This window comes from Schistocerca nitens, chromosome 2 (genome assembly GCF_023898315.1).
Source record: "Schistocerca nitens isolate TAMUIC-IGC-003100 chromosome 2, iqSchNite1.1, whole genome shotgun sequence".
In the NCBI taxonomy this organism is placed as follows: Eukaryota; Metazoa; Arthropoda; class Insecta; order Orthoptera; family Acrididae; genus Schistocerca; species Schistocerca nitens.
In genome coordinates this window covers 100,745,499-100,761,331 of record NC_064615.1, presented here as the reverse complement: position 1 = coordinate 100,761,331, position 15,833 = coordinate 100,745,499, and the positions used below count along the sequence as shown (strand labels likewise).

At 43.8% G+C, this 15,833-nt stretch overlaps 1 protein-coding gene across 1 annotated transcript in view; it reads right to left on the bottom strand.

The window, feature by feature from the left end:
- LOC126234857 (POU domain, class 3, transcription factor 3-like) overlaps positions 1-15,833 on the bottom strand; it is a 77,212-nt gene that overhangs the window by 17,065 nt on the left and 44,314 nt on the right. The window lies entirely within an intron of this gene.

Genomic DNA, 15,833 nt, shown 5'->3' with positions numbered 1-15,833 from the left:
CCGGCTGTGAAGCCGGGGATGGGACCTCTGGTGACACCAGAGGCTCTTTGTCCCAGGACTTATGTTTCTTCTTCTTCTCAGGCTGAGATCGAGGAGGGCTGTGTGGCATAAAGGAACCAGCTGCAGCAAGATCGGGAACAGAAAGAGACTGGGCGACCTGGTGGCCGACAGACCGCGGCTCCCGCGGTCGTCGCGTGGCAGCAGACCTTTGGCCTGGAAGGTGCTGGGAAGGGGCATCCCGGGAGAGGCGCCCTTGACCGGCAGACGCCGAAGGAGTGGGACACTTCTCCGGCTAGGGAGGGGGAGCAGCGCCCAGAGGAGAATGTGTGGGAGCCGCAGGGGAGGGGGGAGGAGAGGGGTCCGGGATGGGGGTAGGGAAAGGGGAGGAAGGGGTGAAGATTCAAACAAAGCGTAACTAGATGTCATGAACACAGAGTGAAGATGTGTATACTTCTTACGGGCATCTGTGTAGGTTAAACGATCGAGGGACTTATACTCCTGTAACTTCTTTTGCTTCTTATATACTGGGCAATCTGGTGAACGTGGAGAATGACTGCCATGACAATTTACACACACAGGAGGGCTGGTTGAAATGGCTCTGAGCACTATGGGACTTAACATCTGTGGTCATCAGTCCCCTAGAACTTAAACCTAACTAACCTAAGGACATCACACACATCCATGCCCGAGGCAGGATTCGAACCTGCGACCGTAGCAGTCACGCGGTTCCGGACTGCGCGCCTAGAACCGCTAGACCACCGCGGCTGGCCACACAGGATGGGGGACACAGGGACTCCCCTCATGGAGTGGACGTCCACAGTCACCACAGAGAGGGGCCTGTGAACAGCGGGAAGACATGTGTCCAAAACGCAAGCACTTAAAACACCTCATAGGAGGTGGGATGTAAGGCTTCACATCACATCGATAGACCATAATCTTAACTTTCTCAGGGAGGGTATCCCCTTCAAAGGCCAGGATAAAGGCACCAGTATCAATGCAATTGTCCTTAGGACCCTTCTGAACACGCCAAACAAAGTGAACACCCCACCGTCCGAGATTGTCCCGAAGTTCCTCATCAGTTTGGAGGATGAGGTCCCTGTGAAAAATCACACCTTGAACCATATTTAGAGACTGGTGGGGCGTAATGGACACAGGAACTATGCCAAGGTGGGTACAGGCACGAAGGGCCGCAGATTGGGCTGCTGAAGCAGTTTTGATCAGCAACGAACCCGACCGCATCTTGCTCAGGGTGTCCACTACACCAAACTTGTCTTCAATGTGTTCCACAAAGAATAAAGGTTTGCTATTGGTGAAAGTATCCCCATCAGTCCTGGTGCAAACTAGATAATGGGGGAAAGGTTTCGCCCCTAGCCAACGGGCCTGACCTTCTTCCCAGGGGGTAGCCATGGAAGGGAAGGCTGAAGGGGCAAGAGAAGCAGCACTCGAAGAATCAGTTCCACGCAGAGAGACGGCCGCAGAAGAACGGCCAGAGTTCTGGACCCGTATGCGTTTCGTTTGCATAGCGTCCGCCCTGATAACACCCACTCCGATCAGGGGTTCTCCTCACGGGCGCCACCCAGCCACAGCAAGGGCCGTCTAGCACGGCAGCCATTGCCGGGAGTTCCGATGCTCCAGGATGACGAGCAACCACTCCAAGGCATGCATGAGGAGGTCACAGCTCAGGTATCAGAAGTGTGATCCCTGTGTGTTCAGGGGGCTCAACCAAAAGGGTACATAGCGGCCGCACCACACGGGCTGGCTACCGTGCTGGCTATGCACCCTAGCATCAGACAATGACGTGAAAAAAAAAGGTGGAATGTACTAGGAGGGCACACGTCGGAGACACTAGGTAAGGTGCTGTTCCCCAAATGGCTCACACTACAGAGGAGAAATTTAGGAATGGAGGTCAAACCCCAGGGGGGGACCGGGGAATGCCAAAAGGAGGAGGTGATTATGCAACAGAGCCAAATTGTAAAACCAACAGAACCAGGAGGATAGCGGGGGCCAACATAAGCAAGGACACCAAGAGAGGGAGAGGAGAGGGCGAGGGGAAAGGAGCAATGAGGGGAAAGGAGGGGAAGGGGAAGGAAATGCAGCCCTGGAGAGAAAGAAGGCTGCAATAGCTCGGGGCCCCGTGCTTGCCACGCACGTGTCCACAAAAGAGTTGTGGACCCCCTGGGGGGATGTTTTTCTTTGAATAAGAGAAGATTTCCGAATGCTGTTAAAGACAAAAGCTTAGTAATTTACTAACACAACAGTCGTTAGCTGGGAGCTTTCCGCGTGGAAGTATGATAATCATAATGATGGTGGTTCTAATCTCGTTAAAATTGTTTTCTTTATTTTTATTGAAATTCCATACTTATTAAGAAACAGATATGTTGACTAACAAAAACTGGGTCATATTTTTCTTAATGAAGCAACTTCTTGTTATTTCTAAATACTGATCATATGAACATAGATTTAAATTTGATATGACATGTGGAACGCCTGATTGTTAAATGAAATAAATGTTATAGACATCGCCGGTCGGGGTGGCCGAGCGGTTCTAGGTGCTACAGTCTGGAACCGCGCGACCGCTACGGTCGCAGATTCGAATCCTGCCTCGGGCATGGGTGTGTGTGATGTCCTTAGGTTAGTTAGGTTTAAGTAGTTCTAAGTTCTAGGGGACTGATGACCTCAGAAGTTAAGTTCCATAGTGCTCAGGGCCATTTGAACGATTTTTGTTGTAGATATCAATAATACCGTTCAGTCACCAGAAATAAAAAACGGATTTTATATTTGACATTCTTATGTACTAGCACCAAACTGTAATTTATTGTGAATACTGGCATTTCCACGTACTTATTAATTAAACATAACAAAATCTTACTTTCACTAAAAATTATCATCCAATTTAATCACTATTTTTATTTGTTAATGAATATGGAATGTAGAGAGTAGTTAAACTGAAAATTTGCTCCTTAGAAGTTTGAACCAGCATCTTTCCAATTACCTGACTTTTATGCTGTGTGCTCAGCTACCAACGATTATAGTCGTCTACTACAAATACTTTCTACTTAACTGCGCTCTAAAATGAGTTCCCAAAGGCTGATTGTTCTGTCTTTGGGAACTGCATTGCATTTCTTTACGAAACTGATGTCCATACCCTGGCCTTCAGATGCTATAAATATTGCATCAGAAACAGCCTGAAGATGACGCACTAGAGCATTGCAACTGGTAGCTTCAAAATACAATAAAATCGTAAGGATGGCTGTAAGTGTTTTTATTTATTTGTCACAATAGCAAACGGCCGTCGTCCCAGAGACCTCCTGCTAAAAGATTGTACATACGAAAGCTACAAATATGACGTCGAACAAGGCCTCTCCGTCACATCCCTTTGCCAGACTGCCACTACTTTAATTTTCGCTGCTACGGAAGCTGCGTTAACGACTTGTTTCATACATCCCTCGCACACATCAAAGTAATCGACCTGAGCGACACCTACGTCAACCCTCCACAGCATGTGATCACGACACATCATGTCCTAGGACACCTAACAGGTGTCAAAATACTATCTATAGATGGTGCCAAAAATGCAAATGGCACCTGATATGCATTCATAGATCAGACAGTACAAGCCTGGGAACGTTGAAATTACCTCTCTGAAAGTGTATTATGACGCCAAAGCTATAAGCCATTTTAGACACACTGCATTGAGGATAAAATTTTTATTTTAACCGACTCCCGAGCAGCAGTCGTGATCTTGAAAGCCTATTTTTCACAGACGTGCAACAACCCATTTTATGTGATCACGCAGCAAGTCAATAGGCTATAAAATCAGCAAGAAGAAGTCACATTAAGTTTGGTCGAACACCACGCATACGCGGCAACGAACAGACCGACCAACTGGCTAAACAAGGCGATACACTCAACAAGGACGTATACCAACATAAAGGACACTGACACTCAGGTCCTAGATGAAGGAATGAAGGACTGGCAAACTTATTGAACATCCATTGCTACTTAGCAATCCTTACAACCAATGTATTGAACATCGAATCTGTTTACTAACGTGATACAAAATCCAAGTATAAACGTCCCCTTTCTATCGAACAATGCGAACGTTGAAAGAAACTATAACTTCCCCTTTTATAATGATTGATTGTTAATGAATGATGCTCAGGCTCCTGCTAGCTCGCGGTAGAATGTTTGTGAGGAAAGTCACAAAAAAGAATTGTCTGGCTGCACTGTATTTACGCCGAGTGCGTGTTATTTGTACCGGCTTGCTCCCTAGCTACACCTAGATGAATATAAACTGAGATTATTGTCCTAATCATGCTCACAGTCTACATACATCCAGAGTTTATCTACGGAAGTTTACAATTCGTGTGAGCTAAATAGTCTGATTTAGTACGGTAACTTTCTAGAGCGCCAAAGAATATCTATGAATGCTGCGCTCTGTTGATGATCTATGTTGCCGCGCAGATAAATGTTTCATGAGCACGTAATATTAATTGGGTTTAAAGAAATGTCAAACACTGTAAATGCACTTTATGTTGGTTTATTTTAGTCTGTGCACATCCTATCATTGTTTTAAAGAAGTAACCTTTCTTTCAGATAGGTGGAATTAATTACGTAAATTCAGCCAAACAGTTTACAGCAAGATCCAGATTACGCTATTTACTTTAACGCAGTTTATGTATATTCCTCTCTGTTCATCACTTCCTATCATTTCAACTATTAATTGTCTATCCCATTGGGTCTAAGTTCAGTCTTTCGTTGATGATAATCAAATTAAGTCAATATATTCAGTTATTTTCCTAGCTTGAATTACTTCAAAGATATTTCCAAAGTTGCTGATTTACCTCTTTCAGTTTTTAATCATTTCTAGCAGATCGCAAATCTTCAAAATGTAACAAACCATCTCGTATCGCCTACCAGTACTACGTACGAGCGCACAAGTTCAGTTACGACACGACAAGGCAAGCGCCAGGAGCACATTAACAATGTACAACTTTAGCTTCTGTATTTCGCAGTATCCTCAAAGTGTACTGACAAAGAGTATTTTTTGAGGCCACTTGTTATACTCCGTGATCTACCAGTCTACTACTTAGCGATCTACTATTATTTTATCTTGAAACTAATGGATTCTATTTCTTTTTGTATTACTTCCTTTTCAGTCTACTTGCTACTAGTCATCCAATGTTAGTACACAGGGACTTTGTTTTTCTTTTTATGAAATTTAGATCTTAGGCCTGTGGCATGAATTGGGGTGTGAGGACTAGATTTATATTTTTCATTTCTGGTTGAAGGGATATGCGACAATCATCGGTAAAGAGAATGTGATGCCAATCCTGAGCGGTCCATTCGGCATGTTGTTGGGCCCCCTGCATGGTGTCGTGGTTGCAAAGATGGACCTCGCCTTCGTCGTCGGGAGTGAAGTTGCGGATCATGCTGCCTATTGTGCACAGTTGGAGTCGTAACATGACATTCTGTGGCTGCACGAAAAGCATTATTAAAAATGATGGTGTTGTTGCCAGTGTTCTTCCGAGACATAATCCGTAGTTAACGGTCATCCACTGCAATAGTGGGCGGGCTGAGCGAGGCATGTCATCGACAGTTCTTATCTCTATGTATCTCCTCCATGTCTGAACAGCATCGCTTTGGCTCACTCCGAGACGCCTGGACACTTCCCTTGTTGAGAGCCCCTCCAGGCCCAAGGTAACAATGCGGATGCGATCGAACCGTGGTATTGACCATCTAGGCATGGTTGAACTACCGACCGCACGAGCTGTGTACCTCCTTCCTCGTGGAATGACTGGAACTGATCGGCTGTCGGACCCCCTCTGTCTAATAGGCGCTGCTCATGCATGGTTGTTTACGTCTTTTGGCGAGTTTAGTGGCATCTCTGAACAGTCAAAGGGACTGTGTCTATGATACAATGTCCACAGGCCATGTCTATCTTCAGGAGTTCTGTGAACCGGGGTGATGCAAAACTTTTTTGTTGTTGTGTGTAAATTAGTAACTCGTCCGAGTTCACGGAAGAGACCCTACATAATCAATGAAGAGCTGCTGGTGGAATCCAACAGTCCGCTCTTACGACGTGAACTATGGTTAACCAACAGGCATTCATGGCACTGCCCAACCATCCTCCTTACGTCTGTGCAGAGCGAGGGCCAAATCACATGCTTTTTGATGTTGTGTATAGTTTCATAAAAGCCTAAAATGCCCATCCAACAAAGACTGGTGGTAATATCTAAAAACTGCAAGAATAATATTAAGGGGAAATAGATCTTTCACTGACTATTGCCCTTGGTCTTGAAACACAAAATGACCTCCTAAAGCTGGTGCCTGGCCACTTCCTGTCTCGAATGAAGACGTTGTTTGATCTGGGAGGGCTCCAAGTCGGCATCTTCTTGGTGAACAAGGTCACCAATAACTCAGGCATCTCAGTTAGGATAGCAGAGATAGTAGTTTCCTGATCGGACATGCATGGAGTTGAATTTTCCTCATCTCCAGCACCAAACATACAGCTTAGCAAGTCCGCGACCACATTTTCGGTGCCCCTTATATACTTTACAGCAGATTAGAACGCCGAAATGAGTACTCCGCACCGCCCACCTCTCAAAAATCTTCCTTTTGCAGGGGGCGCACTAGAGCGCACGAGATCTCGTAATTGTTTCTAAGATAAGCTGACGGTGCTCATACTAGGAGACCGAGAGCCTCGAGCTTGTAGGTCGAATATTTGGCCTCTGTTGTTGTAGCAGCGCGTTACGCATACGCGTTGAGTGACGCACCACTTCAAATTTTGGCAGCAATACGGCTGCTATTCCAGAATTTGACGTAACATTTTGTAAAATGAAAAGCAGATCAAAATTTGAGACAGCAAACACCGAGGTGCTACTAAGCGTTCCCTTCAGTGCGTCAAAAACATCTTGGTAGCTTTCGGTCCATCTGATTTCCTATCGTTTTCCACGTAATAAATTCAAGGGGGCTGCCAATTCCGCAAATTCGGTTATGAACTTACGGAAGAAATTTACATACCTAAAAACTTGGCTATCCCAAATTTAGTTCTAGGATGGTGAAAATTATGGATAGCCCTAGGTCGCAAATGATCTATACGAACCCCACTAAATGGCGCAGAAAGATCTTTGATGGCACCCAATTAAACTTTCGAAGTTTCAGAGTTAGCTCCGCCTCCCCCAACCTTGCCCAAACCTGACGGAAGTGATTCAGGTGTGAGGAAGGTCATGTAGAAGGTGTACAACTTTGCTTCCGACGTTTTTTCCTCAATATTTGAGAGTTCAATGAAACAAATTGTTTACACATGTATCATTCAAAATATTTTTCATCGCTGGCCACCACTTTCTCCCATCTTTCGGGCAGTGTACGAATCTCGAGTCGAAAAAATCGTTCATCTTTTGAAGCGATCCACGAATCGATCCAATTTGAGACTTCTTCATGAGATCGGAAGAGTTGGTCAGCCAGGCCAAGTGCCATTAATCTAAACAGATGACAGTCAGAGGGAGCAATGTCTGGAGAATGCAGCGGGTGGGGTAGGACTTCCCATTTTAACGTTTCCAAGTACGTTTTGACCTCTTTTGCAACGTGGGGTCGAACGTTGTCGTGCTGTAAAATCACTTTATCCTGCCTCTCGCTGTATTGTGGCCGTTTGTCTTTTAATGCTCTGCTGAAACGCATTAATTGCGTTCGATAACGAGCACCTGTAATTGTTTCACTGGGTTTTAACACCTCGCAGTACACAACGGCGAGCTGGTCCCTCCAAACGCAGAGCATGGTCTTGGAGCCGTGAATATTCTGCTTGGCCGTCGACATGGAAGCATGGCCGGCCTATCCCCACGAATTTTTGCATTTAGAGTTATCGTAATGAACCCATTCTTCGTCCCTGGTCACAATGCGATGCAGTAATCCCTTCCGTTTTTGCCTCTGAAGCAACTGTTCACAGACACACAAACGCCGTTCAGCGTCTCTTGGTTTCAGCTCACACGGAACCCAAGTTCCTTCTTTCTGAATCACGCCCATAGCCTTGAGACATTTTGAAATGGCTTGCTGTGTGTGCCAATTCCTCTTGAGTTTGACGCGAGTATTCCCTTAGAAATGTCCCCAATTCTGCATCTTCGAAAACATTCTCTCTTCCACCACTATGCCGGTCTCCGACGTTAAAATCACCGTTCTTGAAGTGTTGAAACCACTCACGACACGTTCTTTCACTAATAGCGTCCTTACAACACGTACTTGAGAGCATTCGATGAGACTCAGCCACTGTTTTCTTCATACTGAAACAAAAGAGTAACTCCTCCCGCAAATGACAAGAACTGGGCTCGTAAACTGACATTTTCAATCAAGAACAACTTTATGATGCAGACACAAATCGACTAATGTTTGAATGAGGTTACGTAGACCGAGCTCTAAGCTGACGTCTGCGATTTGTTTCTTTCGACCTCTGCTTACCGTTTACGCCACTTATCGGCAAACGGTGGAAGCAAAGTTGTACACCTTGTAGTAAAGGACGACGTCATCAAAGTAATTTTAAACAAACTGGAACTTGATATCACCTAAATCAAATCCAGCAAGCGGGACAGAGCCGCTGCTCCAGTGGACAGCCCGAAAGGGAGGCGGTGAAGTTCATACGAGTTCCAGTCCGTAACAAATGCCGTGACCTGTTTTGATTCTCTGCCAGACGAATATGACAAAATGTTTGATTGAGATCCAGGACGGTAAAGAATCTAGTCCAGCCAAATCATGTGAAACAATGGTGCAGATCGGGCAAGGGCAAAATTCAAGAACCACCTTGCTATTTAAAGGACGATAATCAGTCATGGGTTTTTAACAAGAAAAATAGGTGAAGCATAGGGTGAAATACATGGTCAGTTGACCACCACGGCCAATCTCTGTTTCCTGACGCAACGGCTTCATTTTTGGAGTTGCCATATGGTAGCGAAAGTGCGTAACAGGAACTTGATCTGTCAACTGGCCTCCTACACCGAAAGGTGGTCAGGGTCAAACTCCCCGTACCCAACCCCGCCGAATGAACCCATGCCTTATTGAGCACGGCGACAGAAGCAAAACTGACAGAGGGCGCGAACTTAAATTAAAAGCATCCTTGATCATAATCCAAGACAGGTCCGGTGTTACTAACAAAATCTCAGCCCAACAGTAAATCAGCACTCAGGTGTTTGATGACCTAATCTTGAACAGGCCACGAAAAATTGCCAACCCCAAAATAAACACGCAACGAGCCAAAAACGGCCAGCTACTGTCTGCTAACAGTACGACACCCGATAACCACGGATCGTAACTTAGTACACTTACAAATGATATAATTTTTGAGATACCATTAATAACAAGGACACCGAACTTACAGATTCTACAAGACTGCACACTTTCTCGTGATTAATACTTGTGCAAGCATAAGGAAGGGATACAAACGATCCGCACTCAGGTGATTAGAGGCGTGAGACATAAAGGAGTCGCCTTGGTGTCTGTCAGATCTCTGGCGTCAGCTGTTCCGCGGCGATTTAAGTTTTGGTGACACGGGCGGACAAAATGCCCCGGCTCTCCACAGTGAAAACATCGTCCCTTACGACGACTGACCTCATTAAAAATCAAATGGCTCTGAGCACTATGGGACTCAACTGCTGTGGTCATTAGTCCCCTAGAACTTAGAACTACTTAAACCTAACTAACCTAAGGACATCACAAACATCCATGCCCGAGGCAGGATTCGAACCTGCGACCGTAGCAGTCGCACGGTTCCGGACTGCGCGCCTAGAACCACGAGACCACCGCGGCCGGCTGACCTCATTAGCAACAATAGTCCTGTCACCCGAAAGGCGCCCGACTCCTCAGGCATCTGCTTGAGAAATCCAGATGATGTCAGAAAACAGACGTTCTAAGCCTTGAAATGTGGTAGGTCTTTCTGGAAACAACACGTGAGAGCGATTCTCTTGGTTGATGCCCAGCACAATACACTACCTCCGCCTCTAGAAGTCGCCCATCGAACGCAAGGTTGGCAGTACACGCTTTCCACATATAATTAGTATGGCATTTATCAACCTGCAGTACACGAAACCAATACTGGTTAATTAGCTCGATCCTGACCTGCACAGAGAGACTGTATTTAAGGATCACGGAGCCTAACTCACTCAGATGCGGGACTCTACTCACTCTTTCAGTTAAAGAATTCTCACACTATGAGTAAATGATCTGAAAAGCCAAATCCAAAGCAACTCTAAAAATGATGACTTGTTTCTCCAGGTTCACAGAGAACCACAAAAATTTCACCAACTTATTAACGATATCTGTGGCAACATAATTTAAGCATTTAATCACGCTAACAAATGGATTCAGAAATTTGGCGAACAGGCTGGCCTCTGGAAATATATTTTCTTCTACAGGTCTGTGATTTTCTCCCGGACGTCCTTAGGTCACGCTACAGTACTATCGTTCCCCCCATGCCCCCCCCCCCCCCCATTCCCCCTTTTCCGTGATCCCATTCTAAGACGTCTAACTTTCTCTGCACAGCCATTATCCCAAGCAGTCTTGGACGGATCATCAGAAATTACACATCCCAAGTCCTGCAGTTGGAGAAATGTGGCCTGCAGGCGATAAGTTTGCACGTTAGACGAAAGAGTACCGGCCAGGAAGTTGACATGCATGTCTAAATCTACTATTAAAACGGCGCAACGTTTTCGCTTTGACCTCATACCCGTAATTCATACATCAACAACTTTTTTAAAGTCCCCACTCTGACCACGGTAGAGCTTCCACGTTGCGAAGGGCACCTGAAACAAATATCAAATATAAAAAAGTTGCAAGGAATATGAATGTTGACGCAAACTTCAAAATACAAGAAAAAATGATTTTCAATAAAAGGAAAATAGGCTAGACTGTAACGAAGCTATAGCTACCATTTTGAAATTGTCAGTCAGGACATACATCAAGAGAAATGACATTAAGCTGGGTCAAAGGCCACAATGGGATCCGTGGCAACGAACAGACAGACCAACTGGCTAAAGAAGGCGATGCAGTCAACACGGACGTATACTAACATAAAGGGCACTAACAGTCAGGGCCTAGAGCAAGGGCTAGGAAACTTATTTAGCAGTCCTTACAACCAATTTATTGAACATCAAAATTATTTACTAACATGTTACTCGTACCAAGTATAAATGTCTCTTCTTAAGAACCAACAAACATTTAGGAGTACAATTTTACTCGAGCCTCACTTCAATCTTTAAAAATTTTTCAAGATTTCCTGTCACAAGAACGAAGTATATCAAATACCAACAAATTACAGTTGGTTAGGCCAACGATGGATCGTGGCACAAGAACTCAGACCTCTGGCACCAGTTCCTGGCCCCTACGAGACAAGCAAACTAGTGATGTAACTGCAGCACACTTGGCAAAGCTCCGCAACGACACCACAATAAACATTTGGCCTGCCTCTGGGACACCACATTGAGGGCAAATAAAAATGCAGACATGACAAAGTTCAGAATTGCTTAAAACATTAAACACAGAAAGTATTAAAACTACCTTAGTAGCTGTAAGAGCAGGCCACAGAAAATAATTCCAACAAGCTGCAAGAACACAACCACAATCCTTTGACCCACCCAAATGATGTCACGCTGGACGCAAATACAAATGCTGGGACAGCAAAATTCAAAAATTATTAAAGCATTAAATACAGAAAATATTAAAACCACTTTAAAAAACGGAAAATAGTCTTCAGGAAATAACCTACAAAAGCCACCATCGCTATATGAACGCGTTTAGGCTAACCAGATAGTCTAGATAAATTTTAGGCACTTCATTACATTACATTGCATTACATTTATCGTTTTTCATGGATACCTTGGAGAGGAGTCTCTGCGATGTGCAAAGAGTCAAAGTTGCTTTTTTTTTAAAAAATACTTAGATACATGGATATTGGATATTGTACAACTCTAATGCATACAAAGTTATAAGGTATAATCCTTGTGAAGATATTCATCGATGGAGTAGAAGGAGTTGGCCAACAGAAGTTCTTTAATTCACTCTGAAACTCACATCAGTTATCTTTAGAAAACAGCTGCTGGGACTGCTCAACCAGAAACTAGCAGATGTTAAAACCTCCGGAGCACTGAACACAATCTACTACTGCCCTTTCTGTGAAGTGGCTGTGGCACTGAAAACACATGTTATGCTAAGTACAAACAGGGTGGCGGCAACAACGCAGAGCAGACCTTTCTTCTTAATCCAACATAATTCTAAGACAAAATTACGCTTATAGCAGAACCTAGCTCGTAGGGCTTAAAATCAAAACACAAGCCTCAGTCATTAAATTTTAAAACAGGGTGCTAACAGTTTTCTTAACAGGAACGAACTAACTGGTAAAGCAGTTGCTGTATGGGAGATAGTTGGCAGCTGGTTTAACAAAGACAAAATCTGTGTGGTCATATGACTACCAGCTTCAAACAACACAGGGAGGCAGGCAGTAAGCTGCTCCAACACAACCTGCCGACGGCATAGACTTGTTTTTCGAGAATTCTCACATACTGTGCTCACCGTGAAGTAACTGGCGGTAACATCGGAGTTCTGTTCTCGAGCATGGAAACCAAGGAAGACAAAGGCCTCATGCAACCCAGAAGAGCACCACAATAAGCTAGCATGCCGTGACAACAGCCACAACGCTCCATCCGCAATGCTGGCTCTCAGCACTATTAAGAAAACGCCTACACCGGAAGTACTGGCCACGCCTTCCAAAGAAACAAGTACGATGTCTCTCACACGTCTACTCACACCGACTACTCAGCTTCAACTTCCTGTCCCCGCACCGCAACCTGTCTCTCCCGCCCAGAGTCCACCAACCAAAGATCCTCTCATGAGCGAAGGCAGTGTACAACTCACTGAGCGCGACGTATCGACCACGCCGCACGGCTCATTTTTACTGTGCGATACCTAATGAATAGGAACTGTCATTTTTACATACACAGTTTTCTACTAGGCACAGACGGTAGTATGTACAACTGTTTTCGAAATTAGGTACGTCTGGATGTTCACTCTTCTGTGAAATATCATGCACACACAGTGCTGTTGTTGAGAAAGTCTAGTTGATGCTCGCTGATAGCTGATAATGTGGGTGCTAGACATATCTTGCAGTACTTCAGATGGATTAACACTGCTGCTCTTAATTTTGTATTGATGCATGTTGCTCTTTGCATTGCATGCTGCTCAACCTACTTCAGTGCCAGAAGCACCTGGCTCATACTGTGCTTTCACTATCATCTTCTTACTCAAGTTCTGCAACATTACACTTCAAGTCCCTCATCTGAATGCTAGTTTTCTCCTCTGGCGAAAACTGGGAGTTATTTTTATGTATATATGCATTAGGCACAACAGGATGATGGTCAGAAACTGAAAATAATATCCCTGGTAAGTGATGGCAAGAGATTTCATAAATATTGTATGTAACGATCTTTCATGTATTGATTCGCTGTACTAGCTGTGAGTGATTCCAATATATCTGAAAAGTAATTCACATTAAATTATTAAGTCAATTATTTTCTGTTAATTAATGCTTTCTTAGCTAATTAAACTGTAGAATTATGTGCGACTATAAACATTATAGCTGATTATTAGGGCTAGTAGAACTCCTTGGGTAACAGAAGAAATATTGAATTTAATTGATGAAAGGAGAAAATACAAAAATGCAGTAAATGAAGCAGGCAAAGAGGAATACAAACGTCTCAAAAATGATATCGACAGGAAGTACAAAATGGCTAAGCAGGGATGGCTGGAGGACAAATGTAAGGTTGTAGAGGCTTATCTCACTAGGGGTAAGATAGATACTGCCTACAGGAAAATTAAAGAGACCTTTGGAGAAAACAGAACCACTTGTATGAATATCAAGAGCTCAGATGGGAACCCAGTTCTAAGCAAAGAAGGGAAAGCAGAAAGGTGGCAGGAATATATAGAGGGTCTATACAAGGGCGATGTACTTGAGGACAATATTATGGAAATGGAAGAGGATGTAGATGAAGATGAAATGGGAGATACGATACTGCGTGAAGAGTTTGACAGAGCACTGACAGACCTGAGTCGAAACAAGGTCCCAGGAGTAGACAACATTCCATTAGAACTACTGACGGCCTTGGGAGAGCCAGTCCTGACGAAACTCTACCATCTGGTGAGCAAGATGTTTGAGACAGGCAAAATACCCTCAGACTTCAAGAAGAATATAATAATTACAATCCCAAAGAAAGCAGGTGTTGACAGATGTGAAAATTACCGAACAATCAGTTTAATAAGCCACAGCTGCAAAAAACTAACGCGAATTCATTACAGACGAATGGAAAAACTAGTAGAAGCCGACCTCGGGGATGATCAGTTTGGATTCCGTAGAATTATTGGAACACGTGAGGCAATACTGACCCTACGACTTATCTTGGAAGCTAGATTAAGGAAAGGCAAACCTACGTTTCTAGCATTTGTAGACTTAGAGAAAGCGTTTGACAAGGTTGACTGGAATACACTCTTTCAAATTCTGAAGGTGGCAGGGGTAAAATACAGGGAGCGAGAGGCTATTTAGACTTTGTACAGAAACCACACAGCTGTTATAAGAGTCGAGGGACATGAAGGGGAAGCAGTGGTTGGGAAGGGAGTGAGACAGGGTTGTAGCCTATCCCCGATGTTATTCATACTTATATTGAGCAAGCAGTGAAGGAAACAATAGAAAAATTCGGAGTAGGTACTAAAATCCATGGAGAAGTAATAAAAACTTTTAGGTTCGCCGATGACATTATAATTCTGTCAGAGACAGCAAAGGACTTGGAAGAGCAGTTGAACGGAATGGATAGTGTTTTGAAAGGAGGATATAAGATGAACATCAACAGAAGCAAAACGACGATAATGGAATGTAGTCGAATTAAGTTGGGTGATGCTGAGGGAATTAGATTAAGAAATGAGACACTTAAAGTAGTAAAGGAGTTTAGCTATTTGGGGAACAAAATAACTGATGATGGTCGAAGTAGAGAGGATATAAAATGTAGACTGGCAATGACAAGGAAAGCGTTTCTGAAGAAGAGAAATTAGTTAACATCGAATATAGATTTAACTGTCAGGAAGTCATTTCTGAAAGTATTTGTATGTAGTGTGGCCATGTATGGAAGTGAAACATGGACGATAACTAGTCTGGACAAGAAGAGAATCGAAGCTTTCGAAATGTGGTGCTACAGAAGAATGCTGAAGATTAAATGGGTAGATCACATAACTAATGAGGAGGTATTAAATAGGATTGGGGAGAAGAGAAGTTTGTGGCACAACTTGACTAGAAGAAGGGATCGGTTGGTAGGACATGTTCTGAGGCGTCAAGGGTTCACCAATTTAGTATTGGAGGGCAGCGTGGAAGGTAAAAATCGTAGAGAGAGACCAAGAGATGAATACACTAAGCAGATTCAAAAGGATATAAGTTACAGTAGGTGCTGGGAAATGAAGAAGCTTGCACAGGATAGAGTAGCATGGAGAGTTGCATCAAACCAGTCTCAGGACTGAAGACCACAACAACAACAACATAAACATTATTACCAGCAGAAAGTTTTCATATTTCGACATGAAATTTTCATCATGAAATTTACTCCATATTTATTACTAACCTTTCTCAGTGATGGGCGAGCCAATACTTCTTTTGTTACTTCAGTACATGATTCTTTCAGACTTGTGCCTCTCGTTATCTTACTTTCTGTAATTTCTCATGTTGACATTACATAGACTCTAGTCAGTTTTTGGTCTTTAGCACTCCTTCAGATTGAAGATGACCATCACTCCAAATTCCATCATAATCAGATTTATTT